Here is a 22,123-nt window from a genome sequence, read left to right as displayed (position 1 = left end):
AACCTCTTAAACACCCCTTACCAAAGGCACAGCCCGCCCTGCGCGGACATCCCCACGCCTCTAAGGCCTGACGTGAACATATCCGCCTAAATGTTCATCGCCCACCGCGTTGAGTCGAGGCTCGTCCGCCCTCCTGGCAAGGAGAGGGGTAATACCGCGCAGGGACCACCTGACGCCCTTCTAGAATCCTGGTCGAGGGTGCCGACCCGCCAATTCTGTTATTGCCAATTAGATCAAATTTTTGAAGGCTAACGCCTTAATGTGTAAGGGAAGGGAGGGTGGGGATCAAAACTCAAAGAGGGATATTATACCCTACAACCCTGGTTATATACCCTTGCTCAAAGGTGCCACCCCCCAGGACTCCCATTGGTGGGGCTTCCCGCCCTGAATAACCCCTCCTTCTATGCCTAGTCATTTTAAAACAACTTTATTTAAAACAAGCTCAAATTCGCAGTCTCTTAACTACACTTGGGCTTATACAGCCCTCGTTCCACCTAAGTAGCCTAGCGAATTATGTTGCTTGTGAATCTAACCTTATCAGTCACTGGCCTAGAAATAACTTCACGCAGACACAACTTATCTAAAAATAAAGACGCCACACCAATAGCTCAGTTTAAACGGTCATAGTTATTTATTTAAGACCAAGAAAAAACTGGTATGACCCCTTTAAAAGGGGATGGCAAGGACCAGGCACCTGAGACCGAAGACCGTTCAGGGGTGTTGCCCAGGGCAACGACCAGGTCGCTCCCAACCTCTTAAACACCCCTTACCAAAGGCACAGCCCGCCCTGCGCGGACATCCCCACGCCTCTAAGGCCTGACGTGAACATATCCGCCTAAATGTTCATCGCCCACCGCGTTGAGTCGAGGCTCGTCCGCCCTCCTGGCAAGGAGAGGGGTAATACCGCGCAGGGACCACCTGACGCCCTTCTAGAATCCTGGTCGAGGGTGCCGACCCGCCAATTCTGTTATTGCCAATTAGATCAAATTTTTGAAGGCTAACGCCTTAATGTGTAAGGGAAGGGAGGGTGGGGATCAAAACTCAAAGAGGGATATTATACCCTACAACCCTGGTTATATACCCTTGCTCAAAGGTGCCACCCCCCAGGACTCCCATTGGTGGGGCTTCCCGCCCTGAATAACCCCTCCTTCTATGCCTAGTCATTTTAAAACAACTTTATTTAAAACAAGCTCAAATTCGCAGTCTCTTAACTACACTTGGGCTTATACAGCCCTCGTTCCACCTTCTGTACATTGAACCAAGTTCATACTTCCTTGTGTCAATTGCAATACAGACCGAGGGTCTGTTAGACTTCTGTAGCCACAAGCCTCAATGTGACATTTATCAAATAAAGAATATTTTCAATGTTTATTGGTTTTGAAATATATATACTTTTATTTCATAGGAATTAACTTTTTTACAATATCTTTATTAAATTATTTAGAAGCATTTGTCCTTCAAGCCTTGCAGTGTCTGATGAAGTCTGAAGATTGTACATTCCCACTGTGTAATTGTATTTAAAAAAAAATAACAGATCAGTTATCATTGCCGGTGGAAATGTTTAGGGGTGCACTTTACTATTTAGGACCTTTAATGTAACCCAATGCAGGATGTGATTAACTGGTGCCCGTTGGAGGTTTGTGAGACCAAATTTAATTCATTTCCTGTAATAGGGGCAAGTAGGTTAAATGGCTGCACAGATATATACAAAGGGCGTTTCTAACCAGGCGCTGTGAGGGTAATTAGTCAAAAGCTGCTGGTAACTCTTTATGGAGCCATCAATCTCCAGTATACTATACAGAACAAAAATTATTTTCAGCTATCACCATGATGATTGGAGGTTAAATGGCTGTCATCCATGTGTACTTTACATCATTGTAATGGGAGTCCTCTCCTGCACAAATGACTGCATATGAAGACTCTGGCTGACATAATGTGTAACTTATGGGCTATGGCTTAAAGTCATAAAAGTTAATTTTCTGCATTCTTTTTAATTAAGCGATGGCTATGATGATGAGACATCATGTAAGATGATTGGCAACATCGTAGAAAATTTGTTGACAGTGGAAAAAAACTGCACAGAAAATGAGTTTTTCAGATAGTTAAGAAGCAGATGGTACATGCCTCTAGGTCCTGCGCTCTGATACTGAAGCTCTTTGTACGCACTCACATACCACCACTCTGAAGACATTTGTATATTAATTCTTCTCAAAATGTGTAGAACACGAAAGGTACATAAAAGTATCTGGAAACATTCCATTGTCTCGCCTTATGAATGAGTAATCTGAGATACGCAGAGATCCAATTACAGCAGCAGTTAACAATCTCATTTCCATTCACTCCCATCATTTGAAGTACTTGAAGTTTGTTATAATGAATCTTTTTTTTTTTCTCTCTCTCGTGGATTTTTTTCCCCCTCTCCTAATTATGATTCTTTTGTTATTGTGGTGAAAATATAAGGCAAAATAGTACTGCTACAACACAGGAGAGGTACTATGAGATAAGTGGAATAATCGAATATTCATTTATAACAGCATGAACAATAGTTAATAGCAAAGTTTAAGGGTAGGTCATGTACTGAATATCAAGCATGTCTTGATGTCTACACCGTAATGTCTACATGGATTTTTTTGGACATGGTCAAAACTGCCTCTGATACTAATAATTTCACAACACATTTATTGGCAAGCTGCTGAAATCAGTTTGTGATGTCACTCAGGTGCTAAAAGGGAGGAGTAATTGTGGTTAGGAAAAAATACATTTTGTATTCCAATTGCACACTGAGGGGGTTATTCAGGTTGATTCGCAAGGCTGCGAATTCGCAGCCTTGCGAGTCCACCAAACCCCGCCCGGCGAACGCACGCTCCCCAGCGGCCCCAGCAAAGTGCGGCTTCGCCCGCACAGCAGCGAATGGATGTTTTGCATAAACATCCATTCGCTTTGCTGGGGTGTCCGCCCACATCATTCGATGGTCACCGACCATCGAATGATGTTTAGCGTGCACGTTGATATATGTGACTTTTGAGTTACTTACATTTGCGTGCACGCTGGCGTGATATGGGCGGGCAGCTGACATCCGGTGATGTCAGCTACCCGGCCCACACACCAGCGTCACTGCCTCATTACCATGAGAACGCCCAGCGTTCTCATGGGAACGCCCATGGAACGCTGGGCGTTCCCATATGGTAATGGGGCAGCCCGGCGCCCCCCGCCCATCTCCGCCCCCCCCCCCTCGCTGCCATGGGTGCGTACACCCGGCGACCCGAAAGGTCGCCGTGGGTGCACGCACCATATGCCTGCACATGCACAGATACCCATCTGCGCATGCGCAGATGGCCAACATCGGAACTGCATGCGAATGCACGCAGATCTGAATAAGGCCCTGAGTGTTCTAATAATTCCATCAACAGTTAAAATGAAATTAAATCAAATCTTATAACAATGGAATATTATATTATTTAATAAACATAACACATAGTACATTCTAGAGGCAGACCCAGGATAAAATGACGGGGGGGGGGGGGGGGTGGGATCTGGATGGGCATGCTGTACCGTCATTTCTATCACATTTACTCGCCCACTCACCAGTTTATGCCAATCTTTGCCCTCTCAGTCACCTTGCACCCTGGTCCTCACCACCTTAAATGCTGCACTATAAATAAAATGACAATTCTAAATGATAGGGGCAGCACATGTCTTTTCTTTCCTTTTCATATTAATGGTACCCTCATTTTGCCGAAAAGCCATGCTTGAGGTAGGGTGGATTTAAATGGTTCAGCCTGCAGAAGGCTGTTTGTACAGTATATTTTGGTGATATTTTTGCTTTCATAAAGTTATATGCTTAGTGGTAATAGAGGGAAGTACATTTTGCATCTATGAATATTTTCTACTTTATGAAAGTTTATTTATGGATTAAAATCTACTCTTTTTACTCATAGAGAGAAATGGAAAAATAAGAAGATTGCGACATTTACAGTCCACCTGGATACATCTATGGAAAAATAACTTCAGTCACTACTTTGTTAAATGCAAAAGGTATGAAGAAAGTTATGATGGAAAATGCACTAAGTTTAAGACTGTTGACAACTTGACATAACTTGCGCTAGTAAGAGTGAAATTTTGGCAAGACTCATACAGAATACAATGTGCTGTCATTTCATACATCATAATAACAATGGAATCTATTACACTTTCATCATAAGTAGTAATGAAACATCTGCTTAGCCTACAAACCATTACCTTACATATATTCATCAGCCAAACAGAAGTCCCTGGATAAACCAGAGCATAATCATAGCACACTAATGAAACTGTTCTGATATGACTAGGGTTTATTTCCAGGGGGAAAAACCCTATATCTCTGTACTCCTCATTCTTTCTTAAAAACATTTTAACCTACTTTACTAGTCAAAAACAGCATTGATGAAAAGTTAAAAACATTTTTAATTGTACTCTTAAAAACAATATGTGACTGGGGGAGATGCATCAACCCTTGCATAAATAAACTAATCAGCTTCAATCATTTATGTGGGACCAAAGAATACAGTGAACTGTATAGAGCGCTATCAAGGCTGTTTATCTCAATATGAGCTGCTGCAACCAGGGTTAGTCAGACCCCTTAATAAAAATGCAGAAGAAAGAAGGGGTGTGTGCAGCGCTCTTTCAATGATGCAAACAAATTATAATGCACATTTATTGTAAAAAATGACAATAAAAACACATGATAAAAGTAATTTGAAAGGAGAATAATAGCATGTAGACCTGTCTGTGGATAAATAACCTGCTCTGGTCACTCAGGAAGTCCTGGCACTTGTTGGAGAAAGAAGATAGGGAGTCCAAATTGTATTCCTTTTTTATGGCTGCTGGAGGTGTCCCAGTCCTGTGAGGGGACTTGGTGGCTTGGGGGATCCTCTCTAAGATGCGGCTGTATTGATGAAGGAAATGGTGCTCCACTTGTAAAACTTCATATAGTTCTCTGGAGGTGTCCCAGTCCGTGAGGACCAAGACGGAATAGGGATCCTCTCTAAAGTGCAAAGGTGCTTGAGGTATAAATTCCCAAGGTGGGGATATAAGTGCAAGTCCAGATGATTAGGCAGGGTGATATTGACAAATCACAGACAGGTCCCTGGAAACACACCAACGCGTTTCGCTGTCACTTCAAGGACAGCTTTTTCAGTCATTTATGTAGAACAGTCTTTGAAATTACAGAAGCTGATTTGGTTTATTTGGGTAACAACTACCCTTATCTCTCTCCAAAGCATGATGCAACTTACCTTGGGTTCTTTTACTTTACAACATGGGTTATTCCATTTCCCCGTTTTATCCTTATTCAATTGCGGTAATTTTTGTACCTTTTTTTCTTCTGACGATGCAGTTTCCCCTCTGTAAAAAAGCCCAAACTGTATCAACTGGCACACATGGATCGGCAAGTAATTCACCAATCCACAATTTTTTGTCAGTCAAAAAAAAAACAGTGGGATGATGACGTTAAGCCTCGTTCTGGATCCGGAAAATGGCGTGAAGGAGCAAGCCTCGGAACAGGTAAGTGCAGGGGGAATTTGGTTCTCTAGGAACCTAACCCACTCATCTCTTATATATATATATATATATATATATGACAGTGGCACTCAGACAGATTTTTCTTAGAAATGTATTTGGTCATTTCAGGGCTGACACGCCCCTTTGTCAAGGTGTGGGCGAGAACAAGAACAACACACAGTGCTTACCTTAAATAGGAGTGAATGTCATGCCCACAAACCATCATGTCAGTGCTGTTCCGTCCCGATGGTATAAGGCTTCTCAGCATCCTAGGCACAACTTCAACCTACTGCACCCCCCCCCCCCCCCCCACTGCCACCAATAACCACTTTCCAACACCTAAAGTAGTACTTGACTAACATTCTGGAATGGCAGAAGGGCTCCCAAAATATTGGGTGGTCCTCCCAGCCCCACCCCGGGAATGGTGGGCAAGTCCCCTGCTTCCCTGGAGGCCTCCCTTTGACACACACAACAGAGTGCAAGGAGGAGGTGCAGCAAAGTAGGGAAGTATGCCTCAAGGGAAAGTATGGAGCCGAGTTCTTTGAAATTTCCAGAGCAGACACCTGCATTAAGTACAACAAGAGATATCCTTGATGTTTTGATAGGCAGACTTGGTGGTGCCCCCCGAGAGCCGGTGCACTCGTACCCGGAAGTATGTGGCAGGAAATGAGGAATCAGCTTCTTCTGCTGACTTCCTCCTAGTGTATGCATTTCAACTGCCTGTGTGTGGAGCGCAAGCATCTCCTAGGTAACTAAGACAGTTGTTGCATGCCGGATCTCAGAGTTCACAGGACGTTCAGAAGGAGCACACTGTAAATGAACACAAATAACATGTTACTTTAGTGGCAACCTAAATCTTGTGCAGTATCTTTATGTGATAAAGTGTATATCTCAACATCTTTGAAGTGCGTATATGGGGTACTGCTGGAAAATTACTAAAGCAGTTAAAAAGTGTCCCCACGTATGTGGAGGTATCTAGGTGTTAAGGTGGCACAGTTTATACAGTATATATTAAAGGGACCACTGGGTGCCAAAAAATGTCTATAAACATAGAATTAACGTGAACGAAGATAAAAACTAACATTGCAAGGAGCCCTATGATGGAGTATAATATGATGGTATCTGACCACAGACAATGCACATCTATATCTGTATCTCAATAATATCTTGACAGTGGATAGCAGTATGTCCATGATGTCCACCAGTTAAATCATATAAAATAGGTCAAAACTTAATATAATAGAAGATATATAAAGTGATAGTGAGAGCAAAGAGGAGAAGAGAAAAACACACATTCAACGGAAACCTGCTGTATCATTTTGTGGTCGTGTCAATCTGCTAGAATGAATGGATCGTGGACTTAATCGGTATCGTCCGAGTGTGTCCATGAGGAGCGCAGGAAATGTCATCATTGGATGTCAGCCCGGTCTGTGCCGCTGTCGTCGCTTTTTCCAGGTGGAAACTCTTCTAATATATGGGCATGTACTTAAAGAAATACATTCAATGGTAGTTTGTCATTAAGTCCCTCTGGTTTGATGGTGATCAATCGGTGGATCGGTTTTCGGTTTGTGACCAAATACAGTTCTAAGAAAAATCCGTTTGAGTGCCCCTGCTTGTTTGTTCCAGTCTTATCCAGAAGGCACCGAGGTGGTTGTATTATTGAGAGTGAGGGTCGGGCCGCAACACGTTACTATATATATATATCCACAGTACATCCGCCAAATGCCTATTACTTTTAAAAGGGTGCCATCCAAGGGTCAAACAGGTTGTCCGCAATACAAACACAGTACATGGTGGCACTCCAAATTAACGATTACACACTACTCAGGTATAGTATCACAGCATCATCTCAATAATCCAGACGGGGGGGGGGGGGGGGGGGGGTCATGTTAGCAGGGAACTGGGCGCTGTACATAAAGAGAGATACAAATACAATACATGTAATTAAAACAATATAAAAACTATATAAAAACAAAAGCTAAGTCAGCAAGGTTTATAAACACACAGGGATCACAGTGTAAGAGTATTTACTGACACTAATTTACATCAATGTATTCCATGCAATCCTCGTTCAAACCCCGTGGGGAGACTGTATTAAGCCCATGGATCCACTGTGCTTCCAACCGTAGTCATTTTTTATTACGATCACCACGGATATTATCCGCCACATGATCGATAATCGGGTATCTAAGTGAGCAATGGATGGTTTCGCTGTTTAAAATGTAGTGCAACTGGCAGATCATTTGGTTTGCCAGCAAGAGCTGCCTTAATTGCCGATCTGTGGAGCGCCATGTGCTCCTTAAATTTCCTGGACTTTTTCCAACACAATAAAGTCCATACGGACATATGATAATATATAAAACGTACTGGGAATTACACGACAAAACATATCTAATCTCTAAAATAATTGCTAGCTACAAGATAGCCACAGTTTACGCAGTTGGGACATTGTTAGCACCCCGGTTTTATATCCAGGTATATATATATTTAAATATATATCTATCTACATCTATATCCCTTGAAATATTACTTTCCCATTGAGTTTTAATGGCTTATGGAAGTGGTGGAAAACTTAGTCACACACTGAGTTGTAACAAATAAACATTACTTGGACAACCTCAGTACCCAATGGTCTTTTAATATGTGTGCACAGTTAATGTGTTCAGAAATTCTTGGCATTAGAAGCCTAGCGAGGATGGGGGTGGAAGATCACATTTGAGCTACATTTATGCAGCTAAGAACTGTTTACCGCTGCAAATGTGATTTTGAAATTATCGTCATCATTTCTATCTAGTGAACGCTCAGTGTTTATTTTCTGGTAATGACCACTTCACGGTACATGGAGCAGAGTTCAGCTTCCATCGGGAACTTAAAAATTGTTTACTACTTTTATTAGAAAAGGTGCTTGTGGTTGTTTATATTGTAGGCAATTGATTAAAACCCATGATTTTTTTTGGAAGTTTATTATGTGCTTCTAAAGACATTGGTCTGATGCTAAGGACTTAATATTTACTTTACAGTTACAAATATTGGATCTGGTTGTCATTGGAGGTATAAAATAAAGTTAATGGTTGAATAGACAAAGCTTTAAAAAAAAATCCCCTGATGAGAGTGTGTAATTAAATGATGTCTTTAACCTCAATGTTTATAAAGTATTTCAAATAATATTAACATAAACTAATTCAGAAAATAACGTTTTCATGATACATGGTGTGAGGTACTCCTTCACAATCTCTAACATGTCAGAAGGCTCCAACAAGGAAAAACTGTTGCTGGGAGGATGCTTCCATATCGTTGCTTAAATGGCATGTGATGGCAATCCTGACAGTGTTCAGATAAGTATACTTACCTTCTGACCCACCTTATCCCGAATTCCCCCCCACCCCTTTCCCTGCACTACTGCCTAAACCTCAATCCCCACCCCCAGCCTAACTCTAAAGGAGCCCATACACGCTCCATTGTGTTCGGCTCCATTCTGTACTATGCGATGCGCGCTCCCGCGCATCACATAGTACCAGTGGCGTAACTATGAATTGGGTGCCCCCCGCCATTAATTTGTTTGTGCTGCAGCAATAAATAGCCAGGTGCACGCTTCAGTGTTTAACCTCCGATTGGACGCTGGTCGCAGGAGCTTGCTCCTGCGATCAGCTGTTTCCCTCTGCAGCTCCCCTGGCAGAGTCACCTGTTCATCAGCAGCCACCTCTGGTCGCTGAAGAAAAGGAGACACTGAGCAATCAGGGCCGGTGCCACCACTAGGCAGCCTTAGGCATTTGCCTAGGGCGCCGGCCACTGGAGGGCGACCACTTGGCTCTCGCCCCCCCCCCCCCTGAAAGTGCTTCTAATATGAAGCCTAAAGCAAACTGCAGCCCAGTAAATGCTGAACTTGTGTTTGTGTCTTACCTACAGCGGTAGTGCTATGGTGGACTCTGCCACTTGGCCAGGATAATCTGATGTGCCACAGTTTTGTGACATACGCACTCTGCAGCGGAAAAGAAATTAAGTGTTCCAATCTGCTCCGCAAACAGCTGCTTCTTCCAAGATAAACTAGTCACTGTTCTCCACAGCGTATATTTATATATTTTCCTTTGTGTTGGCTATGTTGTGTGTTTGTATTACACATTACACATTTTATAAGTAATTTGCAACAGTTGCATCAAACCCAAGCAAATTACTATGTTTAATGCATCTGAGTTCTGATATAATGTTGTAAACATCAAACATCAGAATATTTTTGCAGTTAAATTATTTTTTTCCAATAAATATGACTGCGGGTGGAATAGAATTACTGTATAAAAGAATTAATGCAGTTGACAACTGAAGTCAGCAAAGGTTACTGATACATGTCATAGTACATCATGAATATTTATCTTTGTGCAATCCGATCATAACTGATAAATATTCCATCCGGAAATGGCGGGCAGGCTTGAACAAGCCTGCTCCTTTTTAACCCCTGACTTGCAACGTCTGCCTGGCTGGCTCACCCCAATTTTACTTTTCTGCACGTCTGCATTTGTCAGTTTTATTCCTGCCACCGTGACACATTAATAGAGTTTGAAATTTTGCAGTTGTTTTTCGCTGAGAAATATAGATTTGAACTGTGTCACCCCAGTAAATAACAAGTGATAGTTTAATGTTATTGAAAATGTATACTCTGGAAGAGAATGTGGGTAATGAATATTGTAGCAGCAATTTATATTCACATTACTCCACTTATGAAAAGCATGATGTGTCCCATGATAAAATGATCTGTATATATATATATATCCAACCAGATCTGACCTGCCGTTAATGAGATAAAGCCAAAAAGGAATGAGCTGCTTGTGTGAACCCCATACCATATGTTTGAACCTATATGCAAATAAATAAATTATATATATATATATATATATATATATATATATATATATATATACAATAATAAGGGCTGAGAGAGAATAAAGGGCTCTGAAACTTTGACAATATACTGCTGAAAAATAGCCTATATATATATATATATATATTAGAAAAATAGATAAGAAACAGCGCTCTCTAGTGTAATAAGTGGGGGTCACAATTTCAAAATATAGTAATGTGCATAATGCATAAATGATTTTAGTGCTCATCAAAATAATTATTTGAATTGCTGATATCATGGGTTTACCAGGCTGCTACCCAGACTGCAAATTGGACACTGTAGGTGTCTCTCCACGAGTACCCAGGGTGTGTAATCCAAACACAGGTGCCGTGCGGTTACATATGAAAGAAAACTCCAATTAGGATAAAAAGTGGGAGTTTTATTTAAAGTGCAAAGTGAATAAAAAATAATAGCTTACATAAGTAAAGTGCTGGAGTGGAAAACAGGCTGCACTCAACGCGTTTCGTCTCTTATACCCTATAGGTGAGGGTTGGACTTCATCAGGAGATCATGAAGTCCAACCCTCACCTATAGGGTATAAGAGACTAAACGCATTGAGAGCAGCCTGTTTTCCACTCCAGCACTTTACTTATGTAAGCTATTATTTTTTATTCACTAATGGCTACATGGTCCCGAGAGGACAGAAACGTTGAGTACTTTTCCATGATTACCAGGATGTTTCACAATTAAAAAATACACAGCGATCTTTAAGTTCATCTTGAGTCTGGTGAGTGTTTTCCAACTAATATATATATATATATATATATATCTGTATGGAAAAGAGGAACAGAGGGGCGCTCCATAGTGCATAAAACAGTTTAATGATAAAAGGGCACACAGCACAGAATACAAGCCATAAGAAATGCTCGTACCAAATATATCATCGGCAGTGGGCTGGATACCACAAGATTTTATAAATGTTACCAGGCTGTATCAGCACACCAGTCCGGGGCACAGTCAGGATACAAGCGGCCCACGCTGCTTCTCTTGGAGGATACACAGCGTGCCGGGTCCTTCTGGGAGCAGACGGAGGGAGGACAGCCTGGAGCAGACAGCGAGCGTCACCGTAGCCACGCCCCTACGCGTTTCGTGGTAACACTTCGTCAGAGGGTTAATTGTAACAATTAACAGATACAATGTATATATTCCTGGGGCTCACTATGCAGTAGCAATAAGCGCCTGAACACGGGTGTGATCCCGTTTCAGCGCTACCACTGGCTGTCTGGAGCCGCTAGTTCCACAGCCTGTGTGCTGACCGCAGAGCTGTGTCTGAGGTGTGCTGCTGTGCATTACCTCGCTCTTGCGTGTCAGATCAGACAGGAGTGTACACGGCCTCCTGAAGAAGCTTTTGGGAAAGTGTACGCTTGACTGCACACCTAGTGTGTTAAACCCCACTTCCCTTCCCCCCATATGATTGTAATGAAACCAATAATAGTCATGTTTTATTATTAAATTCTCTTTTGGTGCACCAACCAAAGACCCACTTTCTCTGTCCTCGCCAATAGACTCAGTGGATAGCCAAATTGGACACAGTCAGACCAAAAGGTCTAAACATGTTTGTATATCCTAAAGAAAAAACCCAATGGGGTTTTGAAACGTTGATAATGCGAGAATAAACACTGATTTATACCAAGAACGAAGTCCGTGGAGTACTGCCTGGTTTCTATTATAGGAACCCCTGCAGTGCTATATACTCCTTTTGGAAGGCACCCGGCCATTAACCCCCTCCCCCCTATAGGGGGCTGCAGACTCAAGTGCCGGTCTACATATATATATATATATATATATATATATATATATATATATATATATATATAGCAGCAGAGTAATAGGCGTCACTCCGGGTCTTGCATAGCAAACAAACGTGGGTTTATTATGTGCTTAACGATCTAAACCATTTTGGGTATCCGCCCTTCGTCAGGCCCTGATGAACGGCGGATGCCCGAAACGGCATAGATCGTTAAGCACATAATAAACCCACGTTTGTTTGCTATGCAAGACCTGGAGTGACGCCTATTCTTCTGCTGCTATCTATGGGTGAAACATTGCTCACCAAGGAGGGCACCCAGGCAAGGTAGTGTGAGGAGTGCCGGACACACAATGAAAAAAAAAAAAAATATATATATATATAGATATTTGCAAAAAAGATAGAGAGAAACGCACCAATGAGCCAAATATAAACAACACTTTTTACTTGTTTTTATGCTCACATACATAGGAGTTTAAAATCATATGCTTGCCAGCCACATGTAACATCCGATCTCAGCACAAGATGATCTGCGGAATATGCAGGAAAGGAAGCCGCTCAGCCGCCGACCAGGGACCACGGACTCAGCGCTCACCACTCTCTGGACACAACCGCAAGTGCAGGATACACCGGTGGACAAAAGGACGTCTCCACGTCGGACCAAGTTAGCCACGCCTAACTTGGTCCGACGTGGAGACCAAGATGTATGTGAGCATAAAGACAAGTAAAAGTGTTGTTTATATTTGGCTCATTGGTGCGTTTCTCTCTATCTTTTTTGCAAGTACCTATCCTTGGATCTTTGGTAGGATCCGTTGAAAGAAACTGCACACATGGTGGATATCATTGTGGTCTACATTGCCTTATACTAAAGGACTTGTGCGCTGGGTATCTTTTTTCTGATATATATAGATATTACTCTATGGCTTCTGATCAGAGCTGACCCTGTCACCCTCTTCCTGAGTATATTTTTGCACCTGGTTCACTGCCCACAAATTCAAACACTGCTACTGATGTACAGATGGAGCCGCTGGTATCTAGCATGGTGTGCATGTTAATGCGTGAGGATCTTGCACGCTCATGACTCCATTCCCGGGAATGGAGAGCATGAGCATCTCCCGACGCATGCGCGCCACATTCCCATGGTGCGGATGGCGCTTATCACGCCAGAAGCCGCTCTGATGAGAGTGGCTTCATCTGTATGTTGTAGATACTTGCATTCATAGATAGATACCAGCATGCGGGGCTTTAAAAGGCCCACTTAGACTTGTAGTTCCACATCCGAACCTATACTACAATAAATACACACACACACACACACACTGTTGTACACACACGTTTATTTACATACATGAAAACACACATACATACATATACTTACCTATGTTCACACGAAGATCGGTTCCCTTATCCATACTGTGAAAAAAATAATACAGTATAGATATGTCCTTTTCGGTCCATGTAGGCATCCACAGGGTTAAAAAAAATGAGCCACAAACACATGCTTCTCCTCCATAACTGACTGGAATTCCCAGTGACGTAAGTCAATGGGAATCCGCTCAGCCAGTTGCCTGTGAGCTCCAGAGGAACTCTGGCTGGGGATTGGCTGGCTGCATCCCATTGAAGTCAATGGGAACTGGGAAACCAACCTTACCGCAAAGTCAATTGAAGGTATCCATGTGTGTGACCCTTATTAACCTTGGTGATACCGTAAACTGACTTTGCGGTCAGTCTGATTTGGGCTTTAGCCCCAGTCCTTGGGTGTCCCCTGGGGGGGGACCGTTTATCGGGGAGTCTCCACTCCGTCTAAGAATGCCACCTAGAACAGGTAGTAGTGGACCTTACACTGGACCTTATTCTGATTTTGCAGCCTTGCGAGTCCTTCAGACGCCGTCCGCTGCATGACTCCCTGCATGACTGTGACTGTGAATGGATAATTCACATAATCATCCATTTGCAGGCTGGGAGAAATGATTCGATGGTCGCCGATCATCTAATCATTTCTCCGGCGCACACATTTCATAGAGACCTATATAGTCACTCTAAACTGCGGGCGCACTGTGCGAGGACAGGGCGAGCAGCTCACATCCAGTGATGTCAGCTGCCCACCCCCTTCATATCTGTCACAGCCTCATGGGAACGCCCGTGAAACGCTGGGCATTCCCATATGCTAATGTTCGCCGTGGGTGCATGCACCCTGCATCTGCACATGTGCAGAAACGCGTCTGCGTTATTTACAGGAGCATCTCTGGAGATTATGCATTGAGCACTGACGTGCATAATACATATATATTAACTTTCTAGTGTTGTTCTTATTGAGAAGATTGCTGACCCTTACTGAATACAATCTCAACAAAGAGCACAACACTTATAAGACAGCATCACCGGTACTTGTGTATTTTGGCGGCGCCCCCGATGTCCGTCGTTCGACGAACAGATCGCATCGCATCGCATGCCATGCACCCGATGGCATGCGATGCGATGCGACGCGATTTTGACCCCCTATACGACCAAAAATCGTATAAGCACCCTAAAGGGTGCTTTTGAGCACCCAAATGGGTGCTTACAATGTTAAATGCACCCCCACGCCACCCCCCACTATAAACGTGAACCCGAAGCGTGGCGAGCGCAGCGAGCCCGCGAGGGGCGGCGGTACGCGTCCTACGACCTTTTCATACCCCCACTATCCACGTCGGCGTGGAGTTGAGAATAGAATAGTGTGGCGAGCGCAGCGAGCCACCGAGCCCGAAGCGTGGCGAGCGCAGCGAGCCCCGCGAGGGGACGCGGATACCTTCACAGTTATACGCGTCCCCTCGCGGGCTTCACAGGTGTCCGTTGCGACGCGGACACCTGTGAAGCCCGCGAGGGGACGCATTTACCTGTGAAGGTATCCGCGTCCCCTCGCGGGGCGCGCTGCGCTCGCCACGCTTCGGGCTCGGTGGCTCGCTGCGCTCGCCACACTATTCTATTCTCAACTCCACGCCGACGTGGATAGTGGGGGTATGAAAAGGTCGTAGGACGCGTACCGCCGCCCCTCGCGGGCTCGCTGCGCTCGCCACGCTTCGGGTTCACGTTTATAGTGGGGGGTGGCGTGGGGGTGCATTTAACATTGTAAGCACCCATTTGGGTGCTTAACATTGTATAAGCACCCATTAGGGTGCTTATACAATGTTTAATCGCATCGCATCGTATGGCATCGTATGCCATGTACAATGGCATACAATTTCAAAATTGTATGCCATCGTGCACTATCGTACGATATCGCGTCGCATCGCATACCATCGTATGTGTTATGGTATGCGATGCGATGGGCGCCGCCAAAATACACAAGTACCGCATCACCCTCTGCCAAGGCTGCAGATTGCTACTATGCTCATTGTCTGATAAGCAATTTGTCACTCCAGGACTCTTATCCCAGTGTGCATATAAGTAAGTCTGTTGGTGAGCGGATTTGGCCTTGTTCTGTCTGAGTGAATATCTGCAGTTACGGCTCTTGAAGCCTTTCCCTACAGCTACAATATAACATTCATCAGATGTTGCTAATATGATAATGAAGGTGTCTCTTTAAGCCCATTGGCTAATAATTATTCACCTGGCAACTGCATTTTCCACTGCTGCTTTGGGATACAATACTGTGCACTTACACTTAAAAAAAAAAGAAATTCACTTTGTATAAGATCTTTTAAAATGCTACAGTATATCCTTCTCACACAGGGGGTTATTCTTGTTCACTCCTTCTGACAAATTACTTCTTAGATGGACAAAACCATGTGCACTGCAGGTGGGGCTGATGTAACACAGGCTTGCCTACCCTTCCGGAATGGCCGGGAGCCTCCCGACAATTGTGTCCTTCTCCTGGCCCCCTGGGAAGGTGGGCAAGTCTCCCGCTTTCTGGTGATAGCCCCCGCTCCCCCCTTGCCCGCTGATTTAATTACCATAAATCGTGGGTCCGCATTGAGGGGGTGGGGCTTAAATTATGCGACCGCTGCATTTTGCGTCATTTAAGCCCAAGTGGGGCCAAGTGATGTCAACCTTGCCCACGCCCCCCTGACGTGTTGTCCCGGAGAGGTGAAATCTAAAGAAGGCAAGTATGATGTAACATGTGCAGGGAGAATTAGATTTGGGTGGGGTTTTACTTCAAAGTGAGATCTATATTGCAGTGTAAAAATAAAGCAGCCAGTATTTTCCCTTCACAGAAACAAAATAACTCACCCAAATCTAATTCTCTCTGCACATTTTACATCTGCCCCCCTGCAGTGCACATGGTTTTGTCCATCTAAGAAGGATTTTGTCAGAAAGAGTGAACCAAAATAAGGCCCATGGTTTTGTCTATCTAAGAAGGAATTTGTCAGAAGGAGTGAACCAAAATAACACCCACAGTGGGAACTTTTCTTACGATTTTTGATTTAAAACCACTTAATTTGCTATGACCCTTTAGTCAGCTGGATGGTACTACTAAAGACATGGGGAGGAATTCTATAAACTAAAAATGCGGTAAAACCCCCATTTTCAGAGTTTTTCCCGCATTTTGGGATGCTCTAAAGATACTGCGACAGGGGCATTGCCAGCAAAAGCTGTTAATGCCCCATAAAAGCCTATGGGCTTTTATCGTGACCCACTGTTCCCCCACACCAACCCCCACCGACCTCCCCCTCACCTGTACCCGGGCAGCACAGAGCTATGATGCCCGGACCTTTGACCTCCTCCTCCCTGCACTGTAATCCTCTTCTGGGTGCAGGGAGGAGGAGGAGAGCAGCCTGCAGCAGCAGATCATCTGGCCGGGTGAGGGAGGGGGGAGCTGCCGGGGAGCCGCTTCACATTGCCGGCTCAACGTAAAGGACCGCTCTTAATGCAAGAGCTGTCCTTGTCATAATTATCGCATATGTTACTGCATATGCGATAATTATGGCTGCGGTAGCCGGCGATGTGCGGCGGACCGTGGGCGCGGATATTAGAGAATTCCGCCCTCAATGACTTCACAACAAAGGATGTGTTTTTCAAATCACTTTAAACAAAATCATTGGTTTGGGTCCACTATTGCTGCATGTGTATAAATCATACCGTCAACAGTTATTAGGTCAACAGTGTCTAGGTTGACACAGAAATGGTCAACACATGATAATGTCAACATGAGTTTTCCCACATCATTTGGGTGTCAATTAGTACATTTTGGCACACCATGTATTGGGCTACTGCTGCACACAGCACACACCACCATTCCCAGTGGTAGTCCACATGGATGCTAAAGTATGAAAAATTAAAAATGGTCAAGCATCCACCATTACCATGTAGACATTTTGCTTGTGTCAACCTTTTCCCCACAACAAAGTTGTGCAAACCTATTCAATGTCAACCTAATATATGTCGACTCAGTCTGTGTCCCTTGCTGTTTCATGCTGTTTTTTGTTTTTTTCATTTAAAAATGTTATGTGCAATGTATTTTGGGGATTATTCTGGTTCACAAGCAGTGCTGCGAATCTCACAGCACTGTGTGTGGTTTGAACATGGACCAACTCATTTGACCGACGAATGATTTTGAACGTGCACACAAAAGTAAGACACTCTCAGGTGTCTTAGTTTTGCGTGCGCCCTGTACGGGAACAGGGTGGATATTCCCATGGGTGCATCCACCTGCCGAAGCCAAGCCTCCCGCCCGCACTGGTGGGTGCGAACGGGATGGTCCAAATTGCACCTAGTGTATGCACATGCGCAGAGATGCGTGTTACCAAACATCGCTCCCCCATCCTTTGATTTATTTAGAGGTACCCATACTAATATCTACCAGCCACTCCTGAAACGTGAGTGAAGATGCAGAAAGACGTGTGGGGGCTGAGAACAATTGAACACAATTATGTATTATTCTGTGCACATCCGATCCTACTTTGGGGTGATCTAGCTTGGCTCAGAAAGTATTGTAAATTCACTGCTTACCGAGCGGATGAATGCCGGCCGCCGGGCGAGCAAACGACCACCCCACTGTGCCGAGCGAATGGCTGCATTTGTTCACTTACACATCCATTCGGATGCGGTTGTACAGATGAAAAATGTTTTGGCCACTCTCAGATAAAAGTCAGACTGATCTGACTTATCTGGGCAGGGGATGGCCAAACAGGGGGTGGCCCCGTGTAAGCTTAAACCTGTCTGCATTTGCATGGGCACACCCATAATTTTTGTGGGCACGCCCAGGAAATGCTGGGCATCCCCATGCTCCAGCCCCCTGTCCGCCCACTGTCCTGTGTGCAAGCGTCTCAGCAACTGTGAAAGCCGCGGAAGCCATTCGCACTGCGGCGTATATTCATCGATATGCATGTGCAGAGTCGCAACTTTGGAATTCGCTGCAGCGCGATTGATGCCGAATCAGGTCCTTTGTGACCATCCAGTTTATTCATTGGTCTCTTGCAGCAAATACAAACCCATATATATATAATTACATGGAGTGTAATCATTTTTAAAGGACATTTCCTAAAGTGACAATCAGGTGTGCTTTAAACATATTATTACATTATTAAATATTCTACACAGTGCTCTTACCCGTCGCCCCAAGCGTTTGTCAAGTCCCAGACGTTATTATCACAGTTATTTTGCTAATAAATATAGTCAATATTTAGACAGTTCATACAAACAGCAAACTATTTTCTGTTCTTATTCCCCACAGTTCCCTGTTAGATGGTGATCTATTTGCTTTGTACAATGATTCCCCCTTCAGAGACCTGGCTTTAGTTAAAGTGAGCTATTATCAAAATGAAGAACTGCAGAGAATTCCCAGCTCCGGGACACTGCCGCATCAGACTAACAAATCGTATTCACTGCCTCTAACAGGATTACCCATCAGTTTTCCACACAGGGGTCTCCGAAGTGAGTTACATGTGCACAAATTATTCTCCAGGCTGAAAGTGGCTCCCCTATGGGGAGGCCAATGATGTGGCAGGCTGTATACATCTTAAATTGGGTACATCAATCAAATGTTTTGGACACACACAGCAATCTTTGCAATCAGCATGGAAAGCTGAAAGGATTATATAAAAAAAAGATGAGGATAACATTTATTTACCCAGAATGGTTTTTCTAATGCTTAAGCAAAATATAGGAAATTTCAAATCTGGAAATGTAATAAAAAAAATAATTGCATATTATTGATTACTGAGTAATTTAACACTACACAATCACTTACTACTGAAACTGTGACTTTAAAGCAATATTTTCCACACTGTTTTATTTTTAGTATTCATTTGTCTCCAGCACCTGTGATTACGCCTCTCACCAGTTGACCGATATTTGCATCAGGGGATGGATGCAGTCTGGAGACTAGACCAGAAGTCTTTCAAATATTCTTCACTAAAGCCCCATATACACTGCAGGATATAGTGACAGATATCGCTCAGAAAGGGCTTTCTGAGCGATATTGTTCACTATATTGGGGGAAATGAGAGTCCTATTTCACATGAATCCGAATCTACTGCTTATTTATTTAGCATCTTCTAGAAGATGATAGATAATATCTGATTGGTTGCCCATAGCAACCTCCCATCTGAAATACAATTCCCATCTTAGTAAATTTCCCCCACGGTCTTGTGTGTACACTCAATATCATTAACAATGCATGCTCCTCCACCACGGCGTTGCGTGAGTTCAGGTGAGCTCAGGTGAGCGGGAGCCTCCGGCACACGAATGATCTCTCCACGTGAAACCCCTATGTAGGCTGACACCGATATAACCTTTATTGGAACCCAGCAACTAGGCTCCAGAGGCTACCACATCTCCGCGATACCTGCCCGCCGACACTGCCCTTACCTGAACGGAGGTCTGACCGGCTCTCCCCGCTGTGCGCCTGCATACAGGACGGGGGGTGAGCGGGAGGTGGCCGGAGCCCACGGCGTGGGCAACGGTGCTCTGCACCATCGGGAGGACCTGTTGCCGCTGATTTGCGGACTCACAGCCTGGCAGCTTTGGAGCACTGCTTCCCCGTCGGTGCCTGGATTACACCTGCAGACTTGGGGCGCACCAGCTGACAACCCTCTGAGTCTGACAGCCGGTCTTTGCTGACTGATGCGGACTGCACCCAAAGGACACACGGCTGCACACCTCCGCTCCCAGGAACTTTAGTTGATTATTGCCGGCGTCTGTATACCCGGCTCCTGACTACATTCATCATTGGAGCGGGAGGTGCCCGGTCATCACGGAGGGAGGCTATTCTAGCCACTGATATCCTCTACGCTAAGACCCTCTCTGTGCCTTGATCCCGCTGGTGCCGACACGCAGAGAAGGGGGGGAGCGAGGGCAGTTACCTGGAAGCGAGACTGCGCCGTGTGAGAGACGGCGAGTTGCATCCATCCAGCTGAGGAGGGAGAGAACCAGTGCGGCTGCCAGGAGGCAAGAGCGAGTAACATCAGTATTGATAGTGGGAGCCCGAGATATATTATCTTTCCTCGGACTGGATCCATAGTGCCTATGCGGGTAGCAGGAGTTAATTGGGAGACCAGACTTACACCCAGCAGCAACAGTAACCACTCTCCATTCTGTCAGGTCTGAGACAGAGAGGTACCTTAACATTATTCTAAAACCGTGTTGTGTTTAATGTTTGCTCATTCCATTTCTGAAAATTAGTTCTGATCAAGACATTAAGGTACTTTAATAACATCTTTAAAGAGAAAAAAAAAACAAAAAAAAAAACTGTGCTGTGTCCCCGGCTTGTATTTTGAAACCCAGCCTGATTGAGATACTAAGGACTCTACCTACATCTTTAAAAATATAAACGCTGTGCTGTGTCCTAAGTCCGCCACTTCATTATTGTGTTTTTTTTTTTTTTTTTTTGTGCGAGCGGACACTAAGGTACTCAGTATTTAGTAGCATTTCTGAAAAAGAACTGGACTGCGTCCCAGGGCCGTCTATTCCTATTTTTGATATTCAGTCTAATTGAGATACTAAGGAATTTGGACAGTATTTCTAAAGGAACTGTGTTGTGCCCAGGTCCGCACACTCCGTGGTCCATCTACTCCAGTAAGAAGAGTATAAAAAGGGGGTAATACCCTGTGCAGACAGAGAGTAACTCCCACGGAAGGAGTAGTGAACTGGAGCATTGACTGAGGTGCTGCTTAGTTTTGAGTGGTATACCTAGAGGGCTTTTCAGCCGGAAAGAGATAAATAAATAATAAGGGAAAAAGGAAAAAAAAAAAAGGGAAAAAATGGTGAAGGGCAACCAGAATACGGCTGCGGCCCGTTTGGAAAAATTTGCCCGCTCACAAACACAAGCGGCAAATAGCTCCCAACCTGCTACACCGCAAACAACACCCTCTAAAACACCCTCTAAACAAACCAGTCAAACCCCGGTCCCAGAAGTTACACTTCAGCAGGTACTGGAGGCAGTGAATAACTGCGAAGTACGACTCTCGGAACAGATCAATAAGTTACAAGCAGATATTATGCTGATCAGAGACGATGCTCAAAAAACCAGGGACAGGGTTACGGAGCTGGAGAAGAGAGTGTCAACAAATGAGGACACAATGGGTCCCTTACAGGCCCAAGTCACTGTAATATCTAGTCAATTGACGGACCTGCGCTCAAAGTTCACAGATATGGAAGGACGGTTGCGGCGGAACAACGTCAGATTTGTGGGATTAGAGGAAAGGGCAGAGGGAAGAGAGCCTGAAAAATTTTTGGAAGAGCTGTTAAAAAAAGAGTTTGGGCAGGAGAACTTCTCTGCTCAATTTTCCATTGAAAGGGCCCACCGTATACCCGCCCGTCCACCCATCCCAGGAGCATATCCCCGTACCCTTATTGCAAAGTTTTTGCACTTCAAAGACCGCGATAGAGTGCTAAAGCTAACCCGGGACAAAACTGACTTTGGGTACAACGGTACGAAGATATCTACCTTCCCGGATCTCCCACAAGAGGTCCAGAGAGATAGAGCCAAATTCCGCAATATAAAAATCCGGATGAGAGAACTTGAC

The 22,123-nt window shown here is 44.3% G+C and overlaps 1 long non-coding RNA gene across 1 annotated transcript in view; it reads left to right on the top strand.

The window, feature by feature from the left end:
* LOC146030671 (uncharacterized) overlaps positions 1-22,123 on the top strand; it is a 91,551-nt gene that overhangs the window by 51,561 nt on the left and 17,867 nt on the right. The window contains exon 2 of the long non-coding RNA XR_014456167.1: positions 3,939-4,035. This is a non-coding gene — a long non-coding RNA (uncharacterized LOC146030671). The remainder of the gene's footprint in view (positions 1-3,938; positions 4,036-22,123) is intronic.

Source organism: Crinia signifera, chromosome 1 (assembly GCF_055691185.1).
Source record: "Crinia signifera chromosome 1, ASM5569118v1, whole genome shotgun sequence".
NCBI classification, from domain to species: Eukaryota; Metazoa; Chordata; class Amphibia; order Anura; family Myobatrachidae; genus Crinia; species Crinia signifera.
The sequence above is the reverse complement of the archived record's forward strand: the minus strand, read 5'-3'. Positions and strand labels throughout refer to the sequence as shown.